The sequence below is a fragment of the Amblyomma mixtum genome, chromosome 9 (genome assembly GCF_055824585.1).
Source record: "Amblyomma mixtum isolate Tamu chromosome 9, ASM5582458v1, whole genome shotgun sequence".
Taxonomy (NCBI): Eukaryota; Metazoa; Arthropoda; class Arachnida; order Ixodida; family Ixodidae; genus Amblyomma; species Amblyomma mixtum.
In genome coordinates, this window is record NC_143020.1 from 27910630 (window position 1) to 27926013 (window position 15384).

The window sequence follows — 15384 nt, forward strand, 5'->3', positions numbered from 1 at the left end:
ACCTTGATTATTGCAGAATATTGCACGTTACGACAGTAAATTTTCAATTAAAACTCCGTTTCCCATTTTAGACCATTTTTAAATATTTATTGAAAATCGCAGCACTCCCTTTTCCTTCTTGTTGGATTGTTTTGAGTGCTGTCAGTCAAATAGAAAACCGGCACAACCAGACTTTACGATCAGGAAATATGCTGCAATAACCTTTGTAGCACCCGTGCTTTCCCATAAAGCTAATATATATCAAAATTACACCTCCATCACACAAAATTATTGTCCTTTTTATAGAAAAACACTACTTGATATCAATTTCCATACGTGCTACCACGTTAGAAAAATGGACATAGCTAGTGAATGACAACTGTGACAATTAAAGCTGGATCACTTTAGAGAAATGTTCCTAAATTAAATATTTCAGTGCCCTCACACAAATCTCTAGTTTTTCGGACCCAGGCAGGGATAGGGGAATGCTAATATCTATTAATCATTTTTTTTGTCGATCACAGCGGGAAAAACATTTTTCTCTTGAAATTGAAGATAATTGTTTTATGTTATTTATGTTATAATTCTTTATGTTAATACTGAAGGTTGAAGGTTTATTTCCGCAACTGGGTGTTGCGGGGACAGCCAGGGAAAAAGCTGTATAGTCAGCTTGAGAGGTCCTGGCTTCCTGTTACAGTGCAGCATTGCCGGCGGCGGAATAGGACATCAAACAAAACGTAAGTAAAGTATGTTCGGTACAGAGAATGAGACATATACGTTCAATGCGCACTACATTGTGCTTTTAAAAGAAAAAAGAACTACATTAGATCAAAGAGCCTATAAAGGCAAACACAGGGAGGAGAAAATAAATGACAGCAAAATTGACAGGTGCACTCAAAGTGGTAATACGAAGAAAAAAAACATGAACATTTGGGGCCATTCTTTCAGAGAAATATTGGATACATCATGATTCTTGTGGCACTACAACTGGTTCAGAAGTGTCAGTAAGGTATGCTGCAACATTTGTTTGCTATAGTTTGTGCGGCATTTCTTAACATTGCAAGGCTCTGCTGCGCGGGTATCATGCACAGTTCTGCTTTGCTCTAGCCCCGCTAGTGTAAGTAAGGAGTCATCATTTTTCATTATGGCGAGTTTATATTTATAGCACAGCCTATAGTTATACAAGGACTTCATTGGTATGACGTTGTGTCGATGGAAAACGCTCGCAGTGTGGAAGAAATGCGGCACTTTACATGCAATGCGTATAAAACGTATTTGTAACACTGCGAGTTTGTTAATATTAAGGCGGAAGCCTTTAATGCCTCATCGTTGTAAGCAGGAGCTGTCGACAGAAATGTCACGCTTTTCAGTTGGTCGAAACGGTCGTGACGTCAAAGTGCGCGAATTTCAAACGGGGCGAATTGTATCGTATAGTGATGCTCCAAGTAAGTTTGACTGAGTTTTGTTAATTGCTTACATAACCAAATAGTCTAATTAGCCTTTCTAGTCAGACCAGATAAAAAAAAGAAAACCGAGTAGGAAATTGGTCGAGCTTGGGAATCGAACCCCGGTCTCCGGAGTGCGAGTCGAGCACACTACCACACCGCCATGCCAGCTCTTTTTTTTTTCTTTCTTTCATGGTATTTTGGTTCGGAATGAACAAGGGTGCGTCTAGTGAATATGGTGTCTTCATTCACTCCCATCTTCCTCCCTTCCCGTTACGGCGCGGTTTAGGTGTCCACCGAGATATGAGAGACAGATACATTTCCTTTCCTCAAAAACCAATTTACCGACGAGCAAGGCGTATTTGTCCGCGTTTCAGATTGGTCCAAATTGTCGTGACGTCACAGCGCGCGAATTTTGACGGGTGTCCACAGAAATATGTGAGGCAGTTACTGCTCAACTTCCTTTCCTCAAATACAATTTCCGACTAGTGTCTACTGATATATGTGAGACAGCTACTGCGTAATTTTCTTTCCTCAAATACAATTTTCATTTTCTTCATTACGGCCCCTCTTTCTTCTTTCACTCGCACTTCCTCCCTTCCTGTACGGTGCGGCTGAGGTGTCCACCGAGATGACAGTTTTTTACAGCCCCATTTCCTTTCCTCAAAAAGCGTTGCGTTCAAAGGGCAACGCATCGCGCCGAACGGGTGGTGGCGTTCCTTGGACTCCGTGGCAGCGCTACAACACGCTGTCGCGTTCCACTCCTAAAGGCGAAGCTTAAGCGTCATTAAGTGGCAGTTAATTAATGCTCCAACAAAATGTACAGTGAACAATCGCGTAGCAGAATGCAGCACTCAAGCTTTCGCCTTTCACCACTTTAGCCGCTAAAGTTCCTTGCAGTTTTTTTCAGCTGTTGTTGTTGCCCACACCATACATCCGTAGTTAGCTATAGACGAGAACAGTGAGTGGTAAAGTAACATGTTGACTGACGTAGGAAAGTTAAAGCAATTGCGGTGCATGATACCAACTGTTCTGGAAAGTTTCTGAACTACGTAATTAATATGGTCATTCCATGACATATCTGCTGCAAAGTAAATGCCCAGAGTTTTCACAGACTGCACAAACTCTATTCTGGTATCGTTTAATTCAATTAGAGGCAGTTGAAAGTGTTTGTGACGTGGGTGAAACATGACTGCTGCGGTTTTACTAACGTTAATTCTTAAGTGATTATCAACTGTCCCAGTATTTATTGCTTTCAAGGTTTTATTAGCTCGATTTGCAAGATCAGCAGTTGAAGTACCCGAAAAAAAGACTAACTTAAAACAGCACTTAAAATTTTTAAGTGCTCCGAAAAACAAGTTGATGAGAGCCCATCAAGCGGACAAAATGCGAATGACTTTACGGAACTATTCCGTAAACAATGTCATCAGTTTGAAATAGTAAATCAAACTCAGTATCTGAGAGGTTTTTATGACAGTTTTAACCACTCGATGCGAGCGACAGAAAAACTTTATAAGAGAGATTTTGCTACGAAACGGAAAAATGGACCATAACCTTCAATATTTCCATAACAGTACCAAACACTATTTGTCCAAAATATTTGCGCAAGAGTGCTGGACATCGGACTACCAAGGTAGAGGAAAGGGTATGCAATGTCGAACTTTCCACCTATTAATGTGGCCGCCTAAATGTCTTTTTTTTAAAGAAAAATCTATACACCGCAAGTGCATTAGCACACCGCGGAGTGAATGCTATAGGAAAAGAATGTTAGGCATGGTTTAAGCGCGGTTATACTGAAAGGTCGAGCAATAGCACTGGCATGGCTGGACGGTTCCGACTCCTTCCGTGGCCAATCGGGCCAGCATGGCTAGTTTTTCAATGCGCCATACGTTGAAGTCGCGTCAGATGACTTTAGAGTAGAACCACCTCGATGAAACTCATTTAAGGTGAAAAGTCAAGGTCAAAGGTCAGGAAAGGAAGGACAAGCCACCATGGTGCATGTTTGGTAGACTACCACATACTACCGAGTTTTAACTTGGTTATTACAGTCCGAAACCGTTCCCAAATCTCGAAGTCAAATTTTGGCAATAGTCCGGGCCAAATTTGGAGCTCACCAAATTGAGCGAAACAGTCATTTATGATTGGACGTCAATTTTCCACATTGGCCATGATAAGTTTTTGGATGACCCGGCGTAAATTTTTCGAAATGACCAGGCCCAGATCTGGAGGTGACCATCGTGTAGGGCACGGTCAAATATGGTTGGACATCACTTTTGGTACAAATCGGCCGAGGTCAAATTTCGGCGGTCGTCCGGGCCAAAGGCTGTTGCTAAGCGGCTTTGAAAGGTCACACTCAGGTCAAACATACGCACATCCCAGAGATAGATTTTGCATCAAGTACAGCTATCGCTCTGAAACATCCATGGCCACATACTGTGGGCACACGCTGGATGTTTTGTTTCTTAGCTTAAGTTCTCTCTTTATCGCGAGAAGTTTATTTAAAAGTTTAGTTTATTTAAAACGCACATAGTAATACAAATACAATAAAATCAGTACAGAAGGAGGTCCCATAGTACACGACTGTCGGGGGGACCTCCTAGAACAAATCAAGTGGGGTAAAATTGCAAAGAATGGAAGGCAGTGTATCAATTAGCATAAATAAACAATCTACAAAAAAAATTTACAATGTTGTGTGTGAAAAACGGAACAAAAAGTATATACAGCAACAACTTCGAAACATAATGCAAAGAAAATGAGACTTTAAACAAGGATTACTACTGTTTAGGCATGTGGACCACACAGGATATTAATTAAGTACTCCTTAATGCGGTGATGAAATGAGTGAACAGTAAACGACGCTTTAATTTCACATGGCAAGGTATTCCAACAGGATATGCCGGAAAATATTGTGCCCTTATCAAATATTGTGCCCTTATCATTTTTTCATTCGAGATAACCGCCGATCTTTGATCTCGATAGTTCGCTACTGTCATTAGACTGAACGCTGTCGAGAGCAACCGGGATTCTTATCGTCGGCGTCCGCCGTTCACGCTGGCTGCTATCGCCGCCGCCCAATTGTTTCTGCAGTTTGCGGCCGCAGGTTAGCCCAGTAAATTTTTCGGGCTTTCCGTCAGCCTTTTGTCAGCCATCAGTCTCTGCGGTAACCTAGCCACGTGCAAAGCTCAATTCATTATTAAAATTTGTTCGTTTGCGGGGTTTAACGTCCCAAAGCGACTCAGGCTGAGGGACTAAATTCATTCCTTGGCGATGTTTGCGTAGAGTTTGCAGATAAAAACCAAAACTATTCCTTGCATATCGAGATCAAATATTCTTACGACCTTGTTAGCAAGATCGAAAGAAGGGGAATAAACAGAAATTTAAAGTGATGTTGTTTGTGGTTATTCAACTGATCTCGAAAATAAGTCGTTTTTTACAGACATTAGCTTCTCAATATAGGATCAGTGGCTAATTTCTTTCTTTGGTCTATGTCCTCAAGGGGCGATCATAAAATTATAGGTACGTAATGCATTCATAAAGCGGCAGAAAGCCTATAGCGCGCAGTGTGCAGGTGTTGAAGAGCCAATGGATCTTTTAGGTCCCATAGGAGTATTTCCATAGTATCTCTTTGTAATTCTGCTTGCTTGCTCCTCAGTGTTCACGTCGCAGAGATTTACTACCGCAATGACTGCTTCTAAAGTTATCGACTTGCTTGGAAAATCAGGGCAAATATTCCTGAGCATTTCTAGACCCGTATGTCGGTAATCTTGCACATCAAAAGAGCCCGCCGTCTTGTTCGCCTAAATCACCTCACACAGTCATCATTTAACTGATATGTGCAGGTCAAAGATCAAGCATTGTGCTTGCAGAATTTCTATCACTTTCTTACATTGCACCTCGGAGCGCCTAGACACGATAGCATAATCGCAAACAGTTCATGCGGACAACGATTTTTGAGTCAGTGGCAAAGACGACAGTGACAAACAGAAGGCTATACAGATATGGCAGAGCACCTCGAATATGTGCTGTTCTTTTTTTTCTAGCACACGTCTCCAGTTTTGGTAGAACCTGATACAAGCTACACCGGACAGTATAACAGGAACGATCCGGACGAATGCGTCTCTTGTCCTGTACATCCTGAGCCTTTGATGATTGACGGTTAACAGCGCAGGCTGCGATGGAAAGGCCCTTACCTGTTCTCAGCCAGGAAGACGTTAAATCGGTGCTCGATTCGCTCACTGACGATAGCAACAGATCGCCCGCTTCACCCACGGTCTTCTCCTGCAACACATGCGGCGACCAGTTCACTACGCAACATCTTTTTGAAGAGCACTTTCAGAAAAAACATCCCCAGAGGAAAAGGTACCAGTGCAGCAAATGCGAGTACTCCAGCAATTACAGGTAAGCCCGACGTTTGACCACGCTATATGCTTCGCAATTGTTTTAGTAGCGGTCGACAGCAGTGGTAGCGTTATACCGAAGCGAACATCGAGAAATGTTTGGCACCCATTGGTCACACAGATACCGCCGTCAGGATGCTTAACGCGAACGCTCGAGCGCGTGCCTTGCACTGACTAACTTTAGCGGCGCTGGGCGTCGGCCGCTGCGCCTAAGCAGGGCACGAGCTGACTGCAACCGCCGCAAACAAACCGTGCAGCATTGTCTCGGACTCGGTGCCCAGCGCTCAGGGGCTATAATATCAGCGGAGGACGCCCAATCGAGCGTTCTGTTAAGCGTGCTGACGGCGGTAGATATGTAGACACCCTAAAAAGACTCATTTTCAATCATTTCGTTCCTCTAAACATAGGAAGCTGGTTGGTTTGGTTTATTAGGGTTTAACGCCCCGAAGAAACTCAGGCTATGAGAGATTCCGTAGTGAAAGCCTCCGGAAATTTCGACTACCTGGGGTTCTTTAACCTGCACTGACATCGCACAGCACACGGGCCTCTAGAATTTCGCCGTCATCGAAATTCGGCCGCCCCGGCGTGCAATAACCTTTGTACTCCGATCATTCAAGCAGGCAAATACGCAGTTAGAACAGGACGCATGTCGTCACCCTCAACGGCGGAGCAGCCATGCCTGCCGTCTTCCCTGAGAACGCAGAATTGCTTGCCATGGGTTTATACGGTAGAAACGTAGGAGCACGGAAGCGGGTTTTGTTCGATTCGGCTTGATGTAAATGGTGCAGGTCGTTACGGAAGCAGCGCCCTAAGGTTCAGCTGCGACACAGAATGGGACCACCAGCTTCGTTGCGCATAGAAGCTAATCGGCGGATTCTACGACAAGAGTACAAATGTTTCCCTTTCCCGTTTCTATGTAGTCCTGCGTCAGGAAATGGACCTATGCTCGCGGCCTAGTTCTGATGTATCCAACAACCAACACATGCATGAAGAACACAATTGGTCTGGCTTGTTTTGTCTTTATTTGTCTCAGATCTAATGCAAACAGAAAGATTTGAGTTTTAAACGCTCATCGAAGCTTCTCTAGGCTGACTCATTGCAGTGCATGCTGTAGACTGCTAACGGCCGCATGTTCTTTTTTTATGACGCAATGGTTATTTCAATCTTCGTCCTCTGAGGCGGCATTGTCATTCTTAGCGCGCCCTCCTGTTTTAATCTCTTCTCAAACAGTTCTGATGTCACCAGACACGAGCGGACCCACACGGGCGAGCGTCCTTTCGAGTGTGACGTTTGCAGCAAGCGCTTCTCGAGTCGTTCGGGTCTCAAAGAACACCAGCGTGTCCACACGGGTGAGAAGCCGTACAAATGCCCCGAATGTGGACGGTGCTTCACCCAAAGTACACACCTGAGGCGTCACCTCTTTGATGTCCATCGCATTGATGTCCTCACTGCCACCAGACGTTTTCGCACGTAGACGACTACGAGAAGCACTACTTGACGCACCGCGAGCAAATACCCCAAGCCAGCTCTCATGCCGCTGCTCAAGAGGTTCAGGACGCGTGGTCAATCCCAGACGCAAGACAGTGGGGAGAGCATCCGCCGCAATCCTCTTCTCAGGGCACAGTCTGGCATTTTAAACTTCAAAGATCTGAGACGCCATACACGAGCGCTTTCACCACGGTTAATCTTGAACGACAAGCAAAGATGACGCAGGTCTATGGCCACTAACAAAAAAGGCAGATAAGGAGCGCGTTTTGCGTGGCCGTCATGACCGAGATAAAAAAAATCGGAGATCACTGCGGCGACCTGCATTGGAAGAATGCGAAAGCATTGACGCCTCCTCGGCACTCGTCGCCTCTGTTTGCCATTCCCTTTATATTTGTTAATTTATTTAACTATTGAATTTGCGTAATCATCTTATGCTTTAATTAAAGATCGATTCGTTTACCCTGATATACCTTCTTTGTCCTCAATCAACCATTTTGGTTTTTCAAATTTGGTGCCGTGGATTCCTTGCTTTCAGTTCCACTTACTATGTCCCCGTCGAGCCTATTCAACCGTCCAATCGGTTTTGCTGATAATTAATCTATGTCAATGAAACTTTTTGTTAGATTAATTATTACTGATAAAATGCATTTCGATTCATTACAAACATTGTTTTCACTCATTTGCCTATTTTCCCGCTTTTTTGCCGTCCAGGGCTACTTTCCTGTCCACTCACTATATCGCCGTCCGCGCTTTTTCGGCGTTCTTTTGACATTTATGGCTGCAAATAACTAATCGTCCTATCGACATAATTTTTTTCCGCCCTGTCCTGCCATCATCCTCTTTCGATTGCAACCATACGCTTCTTGCTTCCTCTTTAGAGAACGTCACAACTGCTGCTGTGACGTTGCCGCCTGTCGGGGGTCAGTCACAATGTCACAACTGCTGCTGTGACGTTGCCGCCTGTCGGGGGTCAGTCGCAATGCAACACAATATTTGTTGCTATCTACGGGCTCTGCTGAAGTGAGGAGAATTGAGCCAAAACACAACGCCTCCGAGTGAACCTTATTTATTCACTCTCTGCCTGAAAGTGAAATAGGGGGTTCCGCTCACCGCTGTCTTGTATTAGGCGTCGGTGCAGTCCGGCCAACAGGTGCCTCGCTTTCGGCTGCTCTGGCAGGGTGGCGCTCAGCCTGGTGACGGTCCCACGTTTCGGCGAATTGGCCCGGCGACCGCTAACTGGGGCTTTCATCTTGACACTGTCGGATCTTCCTTCCCAGGCGTCTCGGCTAGTGGTACTATGACGGGTTGAGGCCTCAGGCTTCTTGGGCGTCTCGGCTGGCGGTCAGTTTGCTACGGACCCCTGAGGTCCGGCTTCGCCGACTACAGACCAGCGCGATCTTCCTCCGTTCACCTCGGCCGACTCTGCTCGTTCCCGCCTTTGTCTCTTCTGTCTCCAACGCGTCTCTATGAGGACTGTCTTCCTTTCCTTCGGTGTCCTCGTCGCCCAAAGGTTTTTCGCCGTCGCTGCTCATGCAGTCGACCTAGGGCGCCCGCCGATTTTTCCACGAAGCCGCGGCCGTTACGACGCGAAGGCCGGCGGCCCCGTTGGGGATGTGTCGAAGGGGATCAGGTGTCCGTCGGAGGCCAACGGTTCCCTCGCCTCCTCTGCTGGGAGCCCTCCTAGAGCTAGCCGCCGGCCTCCCCCGCCACCTCAAGCCGTTACGCGGTCTGTCGGGGCCGCCGTTAGTAAGGCTGTTGCGTTGCAAGACACTGCTGGCCTGTGGGCCCGCGAATTCCTAGAAACTGTTTGTGCCGCGAGCCTTCCGGCCTACCCTTGGCGCCGCAGGGTGCCGGCCACGTCGCGAACGCGGGGCTCATGTTCAGCCGAAGACGCACCCTTCTCGAACTTGACATGTTTATGAGGGTCACGGTTGCCCTCTCTCCTCTGGCATCGGAACTCGGGGCGTTCTGGACTCAACCCCCAAGCACGCTTTCCTCCAAGAACCGCGGCTTGGTCACGTAACCACGGCATTCGAAAATTCTGCCGTCAACGGACAAAGAGAGTCCTCCTCTAGCACCGGAAGAGAGCAGCTGCTCGGGGAGCCAGTCTGCGTTTTCCAAGGGCCTGGAGCCGTCTTTTCTTTTGGGTTAAATTCCCTTAATAAAGACCCAACCCCTAGCCTTGACCGAGTCCACAGCCCGTACCTCGCAACAAGGCCGTCTGCAGGTGCGCATGCGCGCACACACAAACGTGACCGTCTCTGCGCCAAAGGGAGGGAAGTTGGGGACGCACCGCAAAACGGGCCGCAGGGATGTGTGTGGTAGCGCTGGGCTCCTCGCGCGGCCTCTCCTCTTTAGCCCTCTGGCTACTTTGCACGACTTTCTGTTGACCCGCCCCATTCGACACAACCGCCTTCGCTGACGGGGCAGGGAGATAATTTTGAAGCCAGACACAGTGGCTCAGGTGCTAGTCGGTGGAGTGAGTTCTTTTGGGCCATGCCTACGCCTCCCGTACACAGTCCGTCACACTGCGGTCACGTTCTATGGACATGACCTCGCCGGCATAGCCTGGAAATGCTTTAGCATTAATCAAATACTGCAGCGCAGTGAAGGCTTGCTCTTTCCTTGTGTGGTACGGGAGTAACTCTGGACGAGTATGAACATCATTTATAAGCTCAGCGCGTTGGAAAGCACTATGCGCGCTGTAGGTAAGCAGCAGCTGTAGGCGTGAGGAGGCATGGAGAGACCACAGAAACCAAAGGAAACCGCTGCAGAAGCGCTATCTGGCGGATCGCGCCTCTTGTCGAGATGCGTGCAGTGTTACCGAGATACGGTCATTTCTGTTGGGCACGGCTTTCTGGCCGTGTTATCAGCATACATAAATATTACGAGTGGCTAGCATGCTACAACTTTTGCACGCTTATTGTGCAATGGTTTCTGAACGAGTAATCAGTGGCCGGCCTATGAGGTGAAAAATATTCGCGCTGTGTGTCGTCTTTCAAACAGATCTCAAGAGGGCTGCGGGATGTATTCACTGCACAGGCCAACATTTTCGTAGGTGACACAGCTCTAAAAAAGAAACTGCACCCCATATTCGTAGCCTTCACTTTCTAACTCCACATACCTCGAACCAGAAACCGTCACAGAGCGCTGCCAAGCAGTTCTGCGATTCTTTTCTTGATCCTTCCACTTTTGCTAGAACCTGTACCCAGTTGCTCACATAGGACTGTGAACAAAAATATGCTTCTTAGTTCAATTTTTTTTAACGTCAGGAATGCATGTTTCATGAAAAGGCTAGAGACACATAGTCGCTAAAATACTTTATACATTTTTTTCGGTTACCTACTTGTGTAGGTGTGGCTTTAGAGAAACATTGCCCGGCACGGAAGCTAGGAAAGTGTTGTTATACTCGTACATATATATAAAGATTTATATTTTTGTATAAACAAATAAACGAGCTAATAAACAAGTTTTCAGACAGCCATGCCTGCATGCGCATCGTTTCTTCCTGCACATAGTAAAAGATTTCAATCAGCGGGCTGGCGACTAAGCACTCTGTTCGCAACTGTTCACAACTGCGCACTGTCCGGCAACTGATCCTTTAAGCTGTTGGAGCTCATAGGTACTCTCTTTGAGGTGCAATGTTGCATTCCAGTCTTGCTCGGAAACGTGTTTGCTGTTGTTGCTTTCGTGCCCAAAAAAATAATTCTCCAGGCGACAAGGTCACACTGTAACTCAAAACTTTATTAATAGCATTTCGCGTCTACTGACAGCTTTGAGTTGGAGTGGGCAAGCAAAAAGCCTAAGAAGGGCTTCACAAAGCCTGCACCCAGTGAAGCTGACAGAGCGATGGAGAGCTGACAAGTTGTATAGTGTGTTGCAAAACAAACAAAAGGTTGAGTAATGGCAGAAAAATACACACACACACATACATACATACATACATACATACATACATACATACATACATACATACATACATACGTACGTACGTACGTACGTACGTACGTACGTACATACATACATACATACATACATACATACATACATACATACATACATACATACATGCGTACGTACGTACATACATACATGCGTACGTACGTACATACATACATGCGTACGTACATACGTACGTACATACGTACATACATACATACATACATACGTACGAGCATACGTGCGCGTACGTATACACGCGCACGAACACACACACACATACGTACGTACGCACATACATACACATGCATACATACATAAGTACATACAGTCCTAGTCAAAACTAACCAGGCTGCACGTTTTTTTTTCCAGTCGTATATTAAACCTATTATGCCAGCGCTCAAGCTCGAAATGTCTGTATGGTAAGACCTGTTCGCACCTTCAAAGAACTTCTTGATCTTTAGGGAAGCTGTGAGGGCTCTGTTATACGAATGAAAAGCAAACCATGCAGCCTGGTTACTTTTGACAAAGACTGTACGTACAGACGTACATACAAAAACTAACTGCTAAATAACAAACCCCATATTGTCACGTAGTGGTGGTGACTGCTGTCCCGGAAACAGGAAAACAGCGAGAATGTCTTCGAAACGGAAATATTTATTTGGGCTGACTTGCAACCGCAAAGAGCCGAATCATTCGGCGGCGGCATAGCTACAAGCGTGCTCGGCGGTCGTCGAACAGAATGGCCGCCGCTCTCGGCCGTGCTCTTTTATGCGAAGCATACTAGCCGCACAACCGAGCTCTTCTTTGCTGCGCCGCGCGCGGCCGCGTAGCTACCACTTGACCTACATCGGCGCACCACGTGATATGACGTCACAACAGCTGTGAAAGCTGGGGCTCAACTCGTGCGCTCGCTTGCGGACGCGCAGCCTCCAGCGGTGGCCTAACTCCCGCTCCTTCCGCTCGGAGATACTGACATCACGCAATTGTATAAAAGGCGATGCTTCGCATTCTAGGCTTAACCATGAGCTAAGCCAGGCCATTTTTTAAAGCTGATAGCGAACTTCCGAGATAAAGCTTGGAAAGTAACTAGAACACTCTGGAACAACCAACGTTACTAGATTACTTTTTCAGTTTGAAAACTCCGACGCCGCGGATGTCACCCTTGCCTCTGCGGCCGAGCGGGGCGCTCTCGTCGCTGTTTGACCGGCTTCTCGGCAGAGTAGCCACGCTGACCACGTCAGCGAACTCTACAGCGAAGCGTTTTTTTGCCAGGCGTTTTTTTTGTTGGTGTTAAACTGCGCTGCAAGTTAATCACTGCTCCTCTGTGTCCTAGCCACATTTATATAAGCGCGTTTCGAGCGAGGTAGCTCGTGCGGCGTTGGCTCCGGGTGCAACTCAACACAGAAGCGCAACAGCGTCCGTGCACCCGAGCTATGCGTCCGTGAGTCGGTGCGGCCGAGCTGTCGACCTGTCTGCTCCGAAACCAAGGCAAGATAAGCGTTCTACGTAGTGCGACCGCAATTCACACTGACCATCACCAAGGCTGCAAACATTTTCTGGAAAGTTTTGGAAGAGCTAGACAAGTGCAGCCTTGCTCGCTTGGGTTGTGCTGAGCGCATGTCGGCCTTCACTTGGTAGATACTGAAATTTGTTACTGCAACAAGAATGCACTTTTTCTCTAGAGATGTTAAACACCGTTTGGAGAGCAAGAAGAAGGTGGCTGTTGCAAACAAAACAGCACGTCTCTTGTAACTGTTTTTTGAAAAACAGTAGAAACAGTTTTCGTGTAACTGTGTTTTTTTCTTATGTGAACTGAATAAACTACTTTCAATCTGACCTCTGCTATTACCGTCATTATTCGCGTTTTATGACGTTAATAACGTCGAAGTTTCACGGTGGTATTGCTGCATCTCCCTTTAAAAAACACGTGTCTATCATTGACCCTCTTGCTTCAAGCCGATCGTACATGGCCATAGGTTTCGATATTTTCGGCAACATGCGACTCATCTACCGTTCCGTGGCCCGCCCTAAGCAAAGAGTCATTTAGTTTGTAGGGAAGTGAATGAAACAAAAAACTAAACCCGACCAAGATCCAGATGTCTCATCAAAAGAGTTAATGATTCAGCAGAATGATTCAGAGAGGGTAATGGGAGCGTTGTCAAGCTGCTCTTGAGCGGCTTTTACTCCCATACACCTCAAACATGTAAGTAAGCATGCTTGTTTGAAATATACTCATACTCATACTCACATCCCGATCGCACCTTTGCCGCCCAGGACCGTTCGCGAAGCCTTAATGCCACTGTAGTTGCACATTCAGAATAATATTTGTGCCCTATGTTGGAAATATTTTCGCTAAACAGGAATTACCGGAGTAAAGTGGCGTGAAACACGGCGCGCTCGTCTGATAGCGAGAGTTCGTGTGACGAGAGACCGGCCGGACCGGGCCAACAGCGTCGATAACGCCACATCGCGAGAGGGACACGAATGGGGCCACGTTTGGCCGCCGAGCTGCAGCGGAGTTTCCAAACTGACCAGGTAATCTAGTAACGTTGGGAACAACGTACAGTCGGCTCCGCCTGGATGCGATCGATCGAGATAAATCAATGCGCGTCTTGACTCACAAACAAAGCGATAAAGCGGCGTGCCGGCAGCTTTGAAGAATCAACAAACAAACACTTCAAACATTAGCGGCATTATTCCCCTTTCAGAAGACCATCGACCCGATGCTTCAGCATATAATTCGCCACAAATAACTAAAACGGATTGTGTAAAAATAAACACCAGGAGTGTAAACACAACGTGTTTTAACGCGCATAATAGGGCTCTAGACGGAAGGCATGAACAATTTCTGGTCGTACGCAGCATCGCTGGGATGCAGTCATTTCGTCAGAGACGACTTCATAGTCCAGTTCACCTACCCGACGAAGAACCTTGTACGGGCAGAAATAGCGGCGCAAAAGTTTTTCACGCAATGCGCGGCGGGGAATGGGCGTCCAAACCCAGACTCGATCTCCTGGCTTGTATTCCGCGTTGCGTCTTCGTAGGTTGTAGCGTCTGGCGTCGGCCCGCTGCTGGCCTATGATCTGCAATCTGGCAAGTCTTCGCGCTTCTTCTGCGTGTTGAAGGTAGGCGGCGACATCGACGTTATCTTCTTCGGTAATATTGGCCAGCATGTCATCCAGCGTGGTCGTGGCCTCCCTGCCATGGACGAGCCTAAGAGGCGTCATTTGGGTGGTCTCCTGCACTGTGGTGTATGATGCGAAGATGATGTAAGGCAGGATAACGCACCATGTCTTGTGGTCGGTATCGACATACATGGCGAGTATCCTGTGGATCGCACTGTTTTCAGCTCCTGCTGATTTCTATTTCCCCTTGGAGAGGTTCTCTGCTCTGAGGGGCCCTGTAACACCTTGGAGACCCCCTGAATGTCCTCCCTCTCGGTGGACAACACCTTAATTTTCATTTTCCACGCACTTCGCACCTAGGCTGCGGCCTGCTTAGGCCTGGAGGCTGCTGGCTCCATCATGACTGACCGCGCAGCTGCTGCCGGGCTGGCCCTGGCACCTCTACTACGCGCGGATCCGCCATCTCTTGAGGTAACCTCTGACGTCCACACGGAACCTACCGTTGACCTACCGATCATACCAGATGAACATCGTTTAACTGACCATGGTAACGCTTCAGGTGGTGAACCCCGTTCTCTTTCGGGCTCAGATTTGACCCCCGTGACCGGCGTCCCGGGCCTTTCCTCGCCACCTGCTGCTGTCCCAAAGACCCCGGCCCCCGGCAACCTAGAGCTGGGCACGGATACCTCCCTTTTAGCGGCACACGAGGAACTGCTGTGCATAGTTAATGACGGAAAGAATAAGATCACAGCAGGGGTCCGGGCTACCCTTGTGTCCCTGGTCTCTGCCATGAATGGTAATGCGCATAACTTCTTTGCCTGCGCCATCCGTGACACAGAGCGCGTCCGTGCTTTGCGGGACCAAGTTATCGCCCGGGATCGTGAGCTGAAGTTCCTGAGGGCCCGGAATGCCGAAGTGTCCGTCAGGGCTTCCGAGGCCGAGGCGGAACTTCGCCTTCTGCGGGCCGGACCAAATGTTCCTAGGACCTTTGCGGCGGCTCTGCGCGGC